This window comes from Lissotriton vulgaris, chromosome 1_2, assembly GCF_964263255.1.
Source record: "Lissotriton vulgaris chromosome 1_2, aLisVul1.2, whole genome shotgun sequence".
Lineage (NCBI taxonomy): Eukaryota > Metazoa > Chordata > Amphibia > Caudata > Salamandridae > Lissotriton > Lissotriton vulgaris.
This window is the reverse complement of record NC_141686.1, coordinates 297,906,914-297,921,852: the sequence shown is the minus strand read 5'-3', so window position 1 is coordinate 297,921,852 and position 14,939 is coordinate 297,906,914. Positions and strand designations below refer to the sequence as shown.

The 14,939-nt window shown below is 53.8% G+C and overlaps 1 protein-coding gene across 7 annotated transcripts in view; it reads left to right on the top strand.

The window, feature by feature from the left end:
* Positions 1 to 14,939, top strand: part of LOC147736543 (aldehyde dehydrogenase family 3 member B1-like) — a 329,280-nt gene that overhangs the window by 30,164 nt on the left and 284,177 nt on the right. The window contains exon 1 of one of the 7 annotated variants that reach the window (XM_086953291.1): positions 9,894 to 9,952. The exons of 4 other annotated variants lie outside the window; for them this stretch is intronic. The gene's annotated coding sequence lies outside the window, so the exon portion shown is untranslated. Of the gene's footprint in view, positions 1 to 9,893; positions 9,953 to 14,939 lie in introns of those variants that run through there. 2 more of the 7 variants (XM_086953289.1, XM_086953286.1) reach the window with 2 other exon arrangements.

Sequence of the window (14,939 nt, the reverse complement as noted above, 5' to 3'; positions counted from 1 at the left end):
AATCCCTGTAACTAGCATTGGTTGTTCTTTGCTTTCGGCATTAAATAGCGCGAGTCGGCGGGAGGGACAGAGAAAGGAATCTAGTTTGTTCGCTCTAAAGCCCCCGTCTCCTCGCAACACGGGATGACCCTCTCGGCCCATAAGGGCCCGCTAGCTCGACCAAACCGACGGACAGCAACGACGGAACATGCCACGTCCCTTGTCCAGTGGCGTAATGAAACTTGAGGGGTCCCCCCTGCAAACTACATGGAGGGGGATCCCCTTCCCATCCTCCGTGCCAGTCTAGAGCTCTCAGGCCAGCGACCCGCCATACTGCAGGGGATGCGGGACGATTGTTACGCCATTGTCACTAATACAGCCGTTATAAGTAACTCTGGATGGTGGAGTTAAAGGTTGGGCTTAGTATGCCCGCAGGTTATCATAGGTGGTGGTCAATTCATTACAGGGTCCCTGCCATCAGTACGCCGGGGAAGTTTGCCCAATTTTAGGTGGGTTTCCTGATGCAGACTCCTGTCATGATATACAACATCGGGCCCACTCATTGTTCAGTTTTGACAAAAGTGCATCCACTGCTCCTTGGCTCTCTCTCTCTCTCTCTCTCTCTCTCTCTCTCTCGTCAGCCTCTCTGGCTCAGTCATTCAGTCTCTCTCTCTCTCTCTCTCTGACATTCAGTCTCTCTCAGTCAGTCAGTCTGTCAATCTCTCTCTCTCTCTCTCTCTCTCTCTCTCTGTGTCAGTCAGTCAGTCATTCCGTCTCTCTCTCTCTCTGTCAGTCTCTCTATCTCTCTGTCTCAGTCAGTTTCTCAGCCCGTCAGTCTCTCCGTCAGTCAGTATTCAGACTCTGAGTCAGTCAGTCTCCACTCTCTCTCCACTGTCTCTCTACTCTCTCTCCACTCTCTCTCTCCGCTCTCTCTCGCCACTCTCTCTCCACTGTCTCTCTCTCCACTGTCTCTCACTCTCTCTACTCTCTCTCTAATCTCTCTCCACCATCTCTCCACTGTCTCCCTCCACTCTCCACTCTCCCTCCACTCCCTCTCAACTCTCTCTCTCCCTTCTCTCTCTCTACTCTCGCTTCTCTCTCTCTACACTCACTCCACTCTCTCTACTCTCTCCACTCTCTCGACTCTCTCTCCACTCTCTCTCCACTCTCTCTACTCTCTCTCTCTACTCTCTCTACTCTCTCTCTCTCTCTACTCTCTTTCTCTACTCTCTCTCTCTCCACTCTACTCTCTCTCTCCACTCTCTCTCTCCACTCTCCACTCTCTCTCTCCTTTCTCTCTCTCTCTCCACTCTCTCTCCTTTCTCTCTCTCTCCACTCTCTCTCTCCCCACTCTCTCTCTCTCTCCACTATCTCTCCACTCTCTCTCCACTGTCTCTCCACTGTCTCTACTCTCTCCCCACTTTCTCTCTCTCTCCACTCGCTCTCTATCCACTCACTCTCCACTCTCTCTACTCTCTCCCCACTCTCTCTCTCTCCACTCTCTCTCCGCACTCTTCACTCTCTCGCTCCACTCTCTCTGAAGCCCTCCACCACCACCCTTCGTGCCTGGAACACGATCAGCACCGAAGACACCATCCGCTTGATGAACTCCATTCACTCCGGATCACCTACCGACCCATGCCCCCACCTCATCTTCAACAAGGCCGACTCCATCATCGCACCCCATCTCTGGGATATCATCAACTGCTCCCTCAACACTGCTACTTTCCTGGAAATCTGGAAACATGCCGAACTCAGTGCCCTCCTGAAGAAACCTACAGCAGACCCCACTGAACTTAAGAACTACTGCCCCATCTCGCTCCTCCCTTTCCCTGCCAAACTCATAGAGAAGACCGTCAACAGTCAGCTCGCCGCATTCCTCGAGTCTAACGGATCTCTCGACCCCTCACAGTTTGAGTTTGAGTTTAAAAGTTTTGTAGAGCGCTCGTACACCTAGCGGTTTCTTGGCGCTACCTGGCTACTGCTACTCAGGGGGCAGGAAGGATGGGGAGTCTGACCATTTAAGATGGGAAGGATTGGGTGAAGAGAAAGGTCTTGAGGCCTTTACGGAACAAAGGGTACTGGATGCACGTTCTCAGGGAGGTTGGGAGGGAATTCCAAAAAGCTGGGCCAGTAGTCGAGAACTTGGAGCCCCCCCACTTCTTCCGTTTGAAACGGGGGACCACAAGAAGGTGGTGGGAAGAAGATCGGAGATCTCTCGAGGGAGTGTAGTTTTGAATGGCTGAATTGATGAAGGAAGGGGCAGAGCCTGTCCGGGCTTTAAAGATGGTACAGCCCAGCTTAAATAAGGCACGCTGCCGGACAGGAAGCCAGTGCAGGGGAAGGAGGAGAGGTGTTACGTGATGTGATTTTGCTAAGTTGAAAACCAGCCGAGCGGCTTGGTTTTGGACCAATTGCAGACGCCTCATGAGGTAGTCGGGCATGCCATGGTAGAGGGCATTGCCGTAATCTAGGCGAGATGTTACCATGGCCAGAAGTATTAGCTTGAGCGCCTCGGGGGAGAAGAATCGTGAGACTCTGCGTATAGTCCTGAGGGAGAGGAAGGCTGAAGATACCACGGCGGAGACTTGAGAGTGTCGGGAAAGTTGGTTGTTAATTTTGAACCCAAGAGTTTTGACGGAAGATACAGGAATAGGAGGGGAGCCTAGGGAAAGGGGCCAAAAAGAGGAGGACCAAGGACTGGAGCAACCACCCGTCAACACCAATTCCGATTTATCGGGATTGAGTTTCAGGTGGTTGAAGTTCATTCAGTCCTGGATGAAGGTCATGATGAACTGAAAATTTGTTATTGAGTCGGGGGAGGAAGAGAGGGAAAAGATGAGCTGGAGATCGTCTGCGTAGTTGTACACAGAGACCTCCAGTTGCTGCAAAGCAAAAATAAGGGGGGCAATGTAAAGGTTGAATAAAAGGGGGGACAAAGAGGATCCTTGGGGAACCCCACACTGGATGGGTCGGAATTCAGCTGAGTACTCTCCCAGGCGAACTGCCTGAGTCCGACCGCTCAAGAAGGAGGATAGCCATAACAGGGCTGACCCTCCGATTCCCGCCGCCTCGACACGTGAAAGTAAGATGGTATGGTCCACCGTGTCGAATGCGGCGGAAAGATCCAAGAGGATCAGTGCCTGAGGTTGATTGGTGTCCATTCCTTGTCGCAGGTTGTCCAGAACGGATATTATTACGGACTCAGTTGAATGAGCCGGGCGGAAACCGGCCTGTCTCGGGGCCAAGACACCATGCTTTTCCACAAACTCGCTCAGGGTTTTTACTACATGCCGTTCCAATACCTTTGCCAAGAAAGGCAGAAGAGAGATGGGGCGGTAATTGGCTGGATCCGAAGGATCCACCCCTGGTTTTTTTAGGATCGGACCGATCACTGCCGATTTTAGTGCTGGGGTGACAATACCCTGGGACAGCGAACTGTTGAGAAGGGTTAGGGGTGGCGAGGGGCAGTGAGAGTAGATCTTCTTCAGAATATGAGCAGGGCAGGGATCCAGCGGGGAGCCGGATTTAACCAGTGGAAGAATGGAGGAGAGTGAATCGGTCGTGAGGGGCGGAATTGAGTCAAGATGTGCTGTAGCTGGTGGGCAGCAGGGGTCGGTGAAGGCCGGGGAAGGCGGGGGGATTTTGGCTTTAATCTTACTGATTTTATCTAGGAAGAAGGAATTGAGAGAATCGCATAATGGTTGTGAAGGGGAAGGTTTGAGTGAGGCTCTGTCAGAGTAAGCGAGATCTTGAACGATGGAGAATATTTCTCTTGGCCGGTTCTCCGCGAACTGAATTTTGGATGAGAAGTAGGTTTTTTTGGTTTCCAGTATGGATTTCTTGTATTGTACAAGAAGATCAGTGTAACGGGTTTTGGAAACAGGACACTAGTTCCGTCTCCACTGTCGTTCCGCTTGGCGGAGGTTACGTTTCTGGGTCTTCAAATCGTCCGAAAACCAACGATTAGCATCTTTGGGGCGTTTGGACGAAATGCGCCTTAGAGGGGCGATGGTGTCGCAGCCCGCTCGCAGCCAGCTGCTGATAGCTTCTGCTTGTCCAGAGGAGGGCAGTCCAGTAAGGTCAGGGGTGTAAGAGGAGAGGGCGGTAGATAGGGCCTCGACATCAACGCGGTTCCATGATCGTGCCCAGACATTTCTCGCAGGGGTGGCTTTAGGTGATGAGAAGGGGGATAAGGAGAAGGTGATCAGAGAATGGTCTGACCAAAGGCAAGGGGAAATGGATAGTGAGGTGACCGGGCAATCGCGGTGCCAAATTTGGTCAAGAATGTGTCCCAGCCTATGCGTGGGGGCATTAACGACTGAGGTAAAGTTGAGCGACTGAAGGGAGTCTGAAAACTCTTTGGAAGTAGCACATTCCGCCGGGTCAGAGGGCCAGAAGTTAAAGTCTCCCAAGATTATAATGGAAGAATGGTTGACTACCAGAGTCGCCATTAGGTCTTGAAAGCTGGGAAGGAACGTCTGAGGAGGTGATGGAGGTCGATAAATAAGGACGCACGTGAGTGGGGGGGTAAGAGAAGTTGAGCGCACAACTAAACAGTCTGAAGTTCCCATGGAAGGGGAGACTAAAGGATGGAACGTGAGTTCTTTACGGGCGATCAAAGCGACCCCTCCTCCTGGCCTGCCGGAGGAGCGATCAGCTCGAATGGCGTAGTAAGATGGAGGGAGTATAGCCAGCAGGGAGGGGAGAGAACTGTCCGAAAACCAAGTCTCGGTGAGGAATAATACGTCGGGTTTCTGAGATTCGAGTAACGTGAAGAGGTCAAGCTGGTGTTTGACTGCCGATCTAGTATTGAGGTACATTGCAGTTATTACTGTGGGGGAAGGGCCGGCCGGAGCCAGGGTTGGGGAGTGGTTCGTCGTAGACGAGGACGTGGTGTTGGTGTGGACTTGATTATGAGATGTCAATAATCCAAGATTGGAGATTCGGGCTATGGTGGTCGTAGGTAGAGACCACTTGCCTTGCAGGTCAATGAGTTGCAGCCGGGAAAATTGCTTGGGAGAGGCAGGATGGGTGGCCTCTGGCCTCGGTCGGTCGCGGACGGGCGCAGACGGGCTTTCCTTAGGCGCGCCTTCGGCGCGCAATCGGCGCGCCCGCTGCGCTCGTCCGCTGCGTTTCCTGGGGAGGCACATTCTTATGGGAAAGTTGGTGGATGGGCGGTGGGCGTGGCCTCCAAGGGGGGCGTGGCCTATCGTACGTTCGATGGGCGAAGTAGCGTTTGCACGCCGGTTTCTGTTAGCGGAGGGTCCGCTTGCCAATACAAAAGACTGGGGTGAGTGAAAGTATTTTAAAAGCACAAGACAATAACAATTTTTTAAAATGCGCTCTCCCGGCTTTCCGCCTCAGGAGCAGCGTGGTAGCAGGTGGAGACGCTAGGGATCAGCGTCCCTTTTAAGCTGTGGGCGGTGGGTGTGGCCTCCAAGGGGGGCGTGGCCTATCGTTCGTTCGATGGGCGAAGTAGCGTTTGCACGCCGGTTTCTGTTAGCGGAGGGTCCGCTTGCCAATACAAAAGACTGGGGTGAGTGAAAGTATTTTAAAAGCACAAGACAATAACAATTTTTAAAAATGCGCTCTCCCGGCTTTCCGCCTCAGGAGCAGCGTGGTAGCAGGTGGAGACGCTAGTGATCAGCGTCCCTTTTAAGCTGTGGGCGGTGGGCGTGGCCTCCAGTCCGGCTTCCAAGCCAAACACAGCTCCGAGACCGCCCTCATCGCAGCCACAGACGACATCCGAACACTACTCGACAACGGGGAAACAGCGGCCCTCATCCTCCTGGACCTCTCCGCAGCGTTTGACACGGTATGTCACAGTACCCTTGTACAACGCCTCAGCAACGCGGGGATACAAGGAAAAGCATTGGACTGGATCATCTCGTTCCTCGCTGGAAGAACCCAGAGAGTCCGCCTACCCCCTTTCAGATCAGGGGCCACCGAAGTCATCTGCGGCGTACCACAAGGATCATCGCTCAGCCCCACCCTCTTCAACGTCTACATGAGCCCCCTCGCGTCCATCGCACGCCAGCACAACCTCAACATCATCACCTACGCTGACGACACACAGCTGATCCTCTCCCTCACCAAAGACCCAAACACCGCCAAAACCAACCTACACGAAGTGATGAAAAACGTAGCCGAGTGGATGAAGAACAGCCGCTTAAAACTGAATTCAGACAAAACGGAAGTCCTCATCCTAGGATCATCCCCCTCTGCATAGAACGACTCATGGTGGCCACCGGCCCTGGGCAGCGTACCCAAACCAACGGACCATGCTCGCAACCTGGGATTTATTCTAGACTCCTCCCTCTCGATGACGAGACAAGTTAACGCCATCTCATCATCATGCTTTAACATCCTACGTATGCTCAGAAAGATCTTCCGTTGGATCCCCACCTAAACAAGAAAGACAGTCACCCAAGTACTGGTCACAAGCCGACTGGACTACGGAAACACCCTCTACGCCGGAACCACAGCCAAATTACAGAAAAAGCTCCAACGCATTCAGAACGCCTCCTCCCGACTCATCCTAGACATACCCAGCCACAATCACATATCCGGTCACTTGAGAGACCTTCACTGGCTCCCCGTCAACAAGAGAGTAAAGTTCCATCTCCTCACCCACGCACACAAAGCCCTCTACGACCTAGTACCCAAATACCTCAACACGTGCCTGACCTTTCACACCCCCACCCGCCAACTACGATCGTCCAATCAAGCCCTCGCCGCGATTCCACGCATCGGAAGAGCCACCTTGGGAGGAAGATCTTTCTCCTACTTAGCGGCCAAAACCTGGAATTCTCTCCCCATCCACCTCCGCCTTACACAGAACCACCTCTCCTTCAGAAAACAACTCAAAACCTGGCTATTCGATAAGTAGAGAACCCCTCTCCCTCAAGCGCCTTGAGACCCTCTGGGTGAGTAGTGCGCTATCCAAATTTTGTCTTGACTTGACTTGACACTCTCTCTCTACACTCTCTCTCTACCTGTCTCTCTCTACTCTCTCTCGCTACTCTCTCTACTCTCGCTACACTCTCCCTCCACTATCTCTCCACTCTCTCTCTCTCTCTCTCTCTCTCTCTCTTCACTGTCTCTCTCCACTGTCTCTCTCTACTCTCTCTCTCTACTTTCTCTCTCTACTCTCTCTCTCCACTCTCTCTCTCTCTCCACTGTGTCTCTTCACTGTCTCTCTCCACTCTCTCTCTCTACTCTCTCTCCACTCTCTCTCCACTCTCGCACTCCACTCTCGCTCTCCACTCTTTCTCACCACTCTCTCTCCACTGTCTCTCTCTCCACTCTCTCTCCCCACCCTCTCTCTCTACTCTCTCTCTCTACTCTCTCTACTGTATCTCTCCACTCTGTCTCTCCACTCTCTCTCTTGCTCCACTCTCTCACTTGCTCCACTCTCTCTCTTGCTCCACTCTCTCTCACTCCACTCTCTCTCTCACGCCACTATCTCTCCACTCTCTCACAAAGTAGTGTACGTTGCCATGGGCGTCCGCAGAAATGTTTTCAGGGGGCACATTTTTTACTTCATCACCATCCCCCTTGCACTCTTCTCCCCTCTGCCTTGCACCCTTCTCGCCCTCTCCCTTGCACCCTTCTCCCCCTCTCCCTTGCACCCTTCTCCCCCTCTCCCTTGCACCCTTCTCCCCCTCCCCCTTGCACCCTTCTCCCCCTCCGCCTAGCACCCTTTTCTACCTTGCACCCTTCTCCCCTCTGCCTTGCACCCTTCTCCCCTTGACCTTGCACCCTTCTCCCCACTGCCTTGCACCCTTCTCCCCTCTGCCTTGCACCTTTCTCCCCTCTGCCTTGCACCTTTCTCCCCTCTGCCTTGCACTCTTCTCCCCTCCGACTTGCACCCTTCTCCCCTCCGCCTTGCACCGTTCTCCCCTCTGCCTTGCACCCTTCTCCCCTCTACCTTGCTCCCTTCTCCCCTCTGCCTTGCACCCTTTTCCCCTCTGCCTCTCCGCCTTGCACCCTTCTCCTCTTTGCCTTGCACCCTTCTCTCTACCTTGCACCCTTGCACCCTTCTCCCCTCTACCTTGCACCCTTCTCCCCTCTGCCTTGCACCCTTCTCCTCTCTGCCTTGCACCCTTCTCCTCTCTGCCTTGCACCCTTCTCCTCTCTGCTTTGCACCCTTTTCCCCTCTGCCTTACACCCTTCTCCCCTCTGCCTTGCACCCTTCTCCTCTCTGCCTTGCACCCATCTCCTCTCCGCCTTGCACCTATCTCCTCTCTGCCTTGCACCCTTCTCCTCTCTACCTTGCATCCTTCTCCTCTCTACCTTGCAACCTTCTCCCCTCTGCCTTGTACCCTTCTCGGCCCCACCTTGTCCACCCCCTGCGGACGCCCACATGGTGCTTCTAAAAAGAGTGCTTACCTGAGGGCACCATTTTGCTGGCTCACCCCTTCTCATATGAGCTTTGCCCTGGAGAATGCTCTCTCTGGGGGCTCCCACTCCCACCCTTGTCAGGGTCCCGAGCAGTGCTCTGTGCTACCTCCTGCTCTCTCTCTGGGGCCCCCACTCCCACCCTTGTCAGGTTCTGGAGCAGTGCTCTGTGCTGCCTCCTCTCTCGCTGGGGCCCCCAGGCCACCCGTCCTTGTCAGGGTCCTGAGCAGTGCTCTGTGATGCCTCCTCTCTCTCTGGGGCCCCAGCCCCTGTCCTTGTCAGGGTCCCGAGCAGTGCTCTTTGCTGCCTCCTGCTTTCTGGGGCCCCCAGCCCCTCCTCTCCTTGTCAGGGTCCTGAGCAGTGCTCTGTGCTGCCTCCTCTCTCTCTGGGGTCCCCAGCCCCCGTCCTTGTCAGGGTCCCGAGCAGTGCTCTGTGCTGCCTCCTGCTCTCTGGGGCCCCCAGGCCCCACCCCCGTCCTTGTCAGGGTCCCTGCTCTGTGCTGCCCCACCATGCCATGGGATGAATGTATGACATTATTCTGCATTCTATCCATCAATTGTTCTTCATTTTTCACCCTGAGTGGTATGGGTATGGCCAGATGTGGGTCCCGTGCTCTCCATGCCACTGGAGTCAAGCTATCCTGGCTGCTGAGGGCTGAAAGCCTGAAACCGGTCATAGGATGCTTGGTTCCAGTCCAGGGAGCACCAGGCCTGGCAGTTCGGGCTGGACTGTTCCCATTGGGCACAGGGTCAAGACTGATTTGCATGTGGCTGGTTCCAAACTGCAATGGCATGGTGAGCAAACAAATACATCAATTTAGGCCCAGATCTCTGTACTAGGGTGGATGTATGACATTGTTCTGTATTCTGTCCGTCAATTGTTCTTTTTGCATTTGTCACCCCGAGTGGGATGGGTATGCCCTGACGTGGGTCCTGTGCTCTCTATGCCACTGGAGTCAAGCTATCATGGCTGATGAGGGCTGAAAGCCTGAACCCGGTCCTAGGATGCTTGTTTCCAGTCCAGGGAGGACCTGGCCTGGCAGTTCGGGCTGGACTATTCTCATGAGGCACAGGATCAAGACTGATTTGCATATGGCGGTGTGAAAACTGGAATGACATGGTGAGCAAAGAAACAATGGACTTAGGCCCAGATCCCTGTACTGGAGTGAATGTATGGCATTGTTCTGCATTCTGTCCAATCAATTGTTCCTTTAGCATTTGGTACTGGAAGAGCACGGAGGGAGGGGATTTGGCAGGCCTGTGACTGGGGCTCAGTACTGGAACAGCATTTGGGGGAGGGGGGGTATTAGCTGGGCTCCGCGTGGTAATCCATGTGCGGCAGGCCAGGGTCTGCATGTGTGCAGGGCAGAGCCGAAGTACAGTAGCAGCCCGAGAGGATGTTGACATTCCTTCGCAGTGCCAAAGCTCAGCCAATCAGCGGTCGGGTGGGGGTGTCCGAGAAGCACTCTCCCGGCTCAAGTGGGCGAGAGATCCCTGCCTGTCACATGGACTGAGGTCACGTGATGTGAGAGCTTGCCTGAGGAGCAGTGAGGGCAGCAGGAGGAGAGGAGGTAAAGAGCCTGTGGGTGGGACAGAGGACATGGGCGCATGGGGCGGACGGTACCCTGCACAGCTCCCCGGACGGGTCCTGCAGCCCTGCCCCCAGTGCATCCCTCCCACAGGAGCGCTCATTGCCCTGCAGCCCCATCACGAGACTTGTGTTGCGAAAGCTGTGGTGAAGCCAGGGCGGGGCAGCCTCAGTGAATCAAGGGATGCACGAAAGGCAAAGGTGTGGATTTTAGATAAGCTCGGAAGGCGCTGCACCCTGTCCCAGCCGCGTGACCTCAGGCACGGCCTCCTTATTGTCATTAAACTTGGTAACTTGGTTGGAGCGCTTCGAAAGCGCAACACTGCCGTATAACGCGCTATATGAAGCAGATATCGTCAACAGCACAATCTCTTTACGTACACGCGTTTGCGTAGTCTCCAGGCGATGCGATACCCCGTGAGATGCTTGTTACAGTCATGCACCACAGCGCTTCGAGGCAGCAACCAGCAGCCTTAGGCGCCACATTAGTCAAACATTATTGTCCTCCGTGTCTGAGTCCACACGAGGGCGTGTTCCCCTCATGGGCCGGGAAGTCATGAGGCGTCCCTCAGATGCCCTGCTTGCCTGAGTCACGCAGCCACCCTGGCAGCGCTTCAGAAACCGGCTCCGCCAAAAAAGGCTCGTGAGACAGTCACAGGGTGAAGGAGATAAGAGGAGGGCTGGGAGGGAGGGTGTAGTGTATAGATGGAGGCCGATGAGGATACTGAGAAGGTGCAGTGCGCAGATGGAGGCCGAGGAGGTTACTGAGAGGGTGCAGTGTATAGATGGAGGCTGAGAGGGTGCCGTGTGCAGATGGAGGCCGAGGAGGATACTGAGAGGGTGCAGTGTATAGATGGATGCTGAGAGGGTGCAGTGTATAGATGGAGGCTGAGAGGGTGTAGTGTGCAGATGGAGGCCGAGGAGGATACTGAGAGGGTGCAGTGTATAGATGGAGGCTGAGAGGGTGCAGTGTGCAGATGGAGGCCGAGGAGGGTACTGAGAGGGTGCAGTGTATAGATGGAGGCTGAGAGGGTGCAGTGTGCAGATGGAGGCCGAGGAGGATACTGAGAGGGTGCAGTGTATAGATGGAGGCTGAGAGGGTGCAGTGTGCAGATGAAGGCCGAGGAGGATACTGAGAGGGTGCAGTGTATAGATGGAGGCTGAGAGGGTGTAGTGTGCAGATGGAGGCCGAGGAGGATACTGAGAGGGTGCAGTGTATAGATGGATACTGAGAGGGTGCAGTGTATAGATGGAGGCTGAGAGGGTGTAGTGTGCAGATGGAGGCCGAGGAGGATACTGAGAGGGTGCAGTGTATAGATGGAGGCTGAGAGGGTGCAGTGTGCAGATGGAGGCCGAGGAGGATACTGAGAGGGTGCAGTGTATAGATGGAGGCTGAGAGAGTGCAGTGTGCAGATGAAGGCCGAGGAGGATACTGAGAGGGTGCAGTGTATAGATGGAGGCTGAGAGGGTGCAGTGTGCAGATGGAGGCCGAGGAGGATACTGAGAGGGTGCAGTGTATAGATGGAGGCTGAGAGGGTGCAGTGTGCAGATGGAGGCCGAGGAGGATACTGAGAGGGTGCAGTGTATAGATGGAGGCTGAGAGGGTGCAGTGTGCAGATGGAGGCCGAGGAGGATACTGAGAGGGTGCAGTGTATAGATGGAGGCTGAGAGGGTGCAGTGTGCAGATGAAGGCCGAGGAGGATACTGAGAGGGTGCAGTGTATAGATGGAGGCTGAGAGGGTGCAGTGTGCAGATGGAGGCCGAGGAGGATACTGAGAGGGTGCAGTGTATAGATGGAGGCTGAGAGGGTGCAGTGTGCAGATGAAGGCCGAGGAGGATACTGAGAGGGTGCAGTGTGCAGATGGAGGCCGAGGTTAATGTTGTATTGCAGCAGATTGATGGTGGGTATCAGCATTGGTAGTGTTAGTGGCAGCGCTGTGAGGGGCAATGGGTGCTGCAGGCTGCAGTGGCCCCCTGATGAGGGCACTGGCACTTATACTTTTCACAAACTAAACACTGAACTAAAGGGACACCCATTGGAGGCAGCAATGAGGAACGGCAAAGAGACGCGGCAACCAGAAGGGCGTCAGTAGGCAGATACAGAAAGAAGGTGGGGAAATTAAAAAAAAACCCAGCGTGGGTGACAAGATGAGTGGAGAAATACAAAGTTTCAGGAAAAAGCACCCTAAAGGGAAATACCAAATAGACAGGAGGGAAAGGATACACACATTGAACTTAACAAAGGCACAGAAAATAATGCAGAGTGGAGGCTTAGTGTGGCAGCCTCATGCAAAGGCTGCAAACATTACATTATAAGCACACTATGTCTGAGGCCGCCGGTACAGAGACACTGTACACTACACTTTTATATCACATGCTTAGAGACGCTCCTGCTCGCCCATCTGCTCAACTGGCCGCATTTCTGCTGGGCTGACCTTCACTGTGTGTTGCTGACTCTGCCCAGGAGGGCGGTAATTCCGGGGTTTGTGGGACCGCCGGTTCTCGGTCTTTAGTTGGCGATCACACCCTGGGAGAGGACTCTGCCTCCCGCAGGGCACCTTAGCAGGACCAGCTGCCGTGAGAGGGGGAGGCGCTGCGTCTCCGCCCGCGGCGCGTGGACGCAGCCCAGACCAAGAGCGGGCCCATCTGAGCCCGTCCAAGACCGGAGGAGGCTGGGCTGGGCTGGGCCACCCCACTAACTTCTGACCTATCAAAAGGAGGGCCAGTTTAGCTGTAACATTGTTGCATCATGCCACCTGTGGGGTTAGCCTTTTGGGCAAACGTAAATCTGGAGAAGGGAGTGGAGTATTGGGAACCCTCGATGCTTGTTTATCTAGGGCTGAGTCTGTGCTCATACATGAGATTCACTGACGGAGCGCAGGCTATCGTTAGAGCCCTCACCAGCAATTGAATCAGGAAACCCAGCTCCATTCACTATGTCAAGGCACCCAGCGCCCCCTGTAGTTGCTCCTTTAGGGCCATCAAGTCAGGTCATATCCGTTCTACCTGCCCTACAAGTTTCCACCCCAACAAGTCCAGAAAGTTCGCACAGAGCCTCTCTGGTTACTACCAGGGGCAAGAAAGCTAAGCAGACCAAGCAGGGTGCGGGGGGAGTAGAGGGTGAACCCCCAACAAAGAAAAGGAAAGCCTGCGCCTTAGTGAAAACACAACCACACTCAACTAGGGGTACAAGTCGCAAGGCCCCCGCCAAGGGGGGCCGGGGACGTCCACAATCTTCTAGCAATTGTTCTAATGAAGATGCTTATCCTGATCCAGTAAACAGCTGTCAGGAAGATTACAATACTCAGCTATTGCAGAAAATCTCCTCCTTAATTGACCCCTTCATGCAGAAACTTGCCTCAATCGAAGCTAGGTTCATTAAAATAGAGCAGGGCCTCCCTAGAATTCCATCGACTGACCTCACTGTTCAACTGGGTGAAGGGGGGATGCATCTCAACAGGCCGGGGGGGGGGTCAGCTAAATAAGAGACTTTCAAACCCTACTCCCATTCCTCCTAGTGTAGTTTCGGGTAATAGTCAATCATATCTTCCAACTGGAGATGGGCCTGACCTACACAATGCCCTCCCGACCCCGAGAGCAGGTAGCCTGCAATTATTCCAACAAACCTTAGCGGAGAAACTGCACCCCCCCCAACATCCCTTCACTTACCGCCGGAGGCCACTCCTTACACTTTTGTCCAGGGGAATGTCCCTGAGCTGGAACCACAGGTATAGGAACACTGGTCCACCCTGCGTAATAAGGCCCTTCACCTCCTAAGTTCCAGAACAGGGCTATCAACCGAACTGTTCGCAGAATTCAAAATAGTGCGAAGGGTTCCTTGGGTGTGGAAGTCTCAGAAAACTCTAAGGGGGGATTGTGTGGTTTTGAGCTTTAGGTCACCCAGCATGGTTCAGTATATCCGCGACGCAAGGGTCCACATTCCTGTAGTACCCCTGGGTTTCTTTTATCGACTTAACATTTATCCTAGCGGTTCTAACCTGGGAGGGTCATTCCACCCATTGGGGACTTTTGCCCACTCTGTCCCTGTAAGTAATCGATTTGATGCCCTCTCCATACTAGAAAGTAATGACTCAGCTGTGGCGGTGTGCCTGTAACATCTCTAACAAGCCCAATCAAGGAGTACGGGGTACTAGACCTCAATCGAAGGTAGGTTCATTAAAATAGAGCAGGGCCTCCCTAGAATTCCATCGACTGACCTCACTATTCAACTGGGTGAAGGGGGGATGCATCTCAACAGGCCGGGGGGTCAGCTAAATAAGAGACTTTCAAACCCTACTCCCATTCCTCCTAGTGTAGTTTCGGGTAATAGTCAATCATATCTTCCAACTGGAGGTGGGCCTGACCTACACAATGCCCTCCCGACCCCGAGAGCAGGTAGCCTGCAATTATTCCAACAAACCTTAGCGGAGAAACTGTCCCTGTAAGTAATCGATTTGATGCCCTCTCCATACTAGAAAGTAATGACTCAGCTGTGGCCGGGTGCCTGTAACATCTCTAACAAGCCCAATCAAGGAGTACGGGGACTAGACCAAGGTTCCCCTATCAGTGATCCAGTTGATAGGCCTATTCTTAGGAATTCTCCATTGCGGGGGCTGCCAGTATTACAGTGGGCTCTTGGAACATTGCAGGTCTTTTATCCAAAACTGAATGCAGTGACTGGTCCCCCTTTATTGAATAGCATGGCATCTGGGCATTTCAGGAGACATGGTCTATCGATCAAGTCTATCACCCCGGGTTTCTTAATTTCTCCAAACCAGCACAAGGGGGGCGTAAGGGTAGACCATTGGGGGGCTAACACGCTGGGTGAGACAGCAATTGAGCTATACTGTTAAGGAAATTTCAATCGATAGCCCGGATATCATAGCTCTTTGTGTACGTATGGGCCAAGATCGGGACATCTTGCTAATTAACATCTATGCAAGAGGCCAGCCGGATGGGAGGCGCTCCGA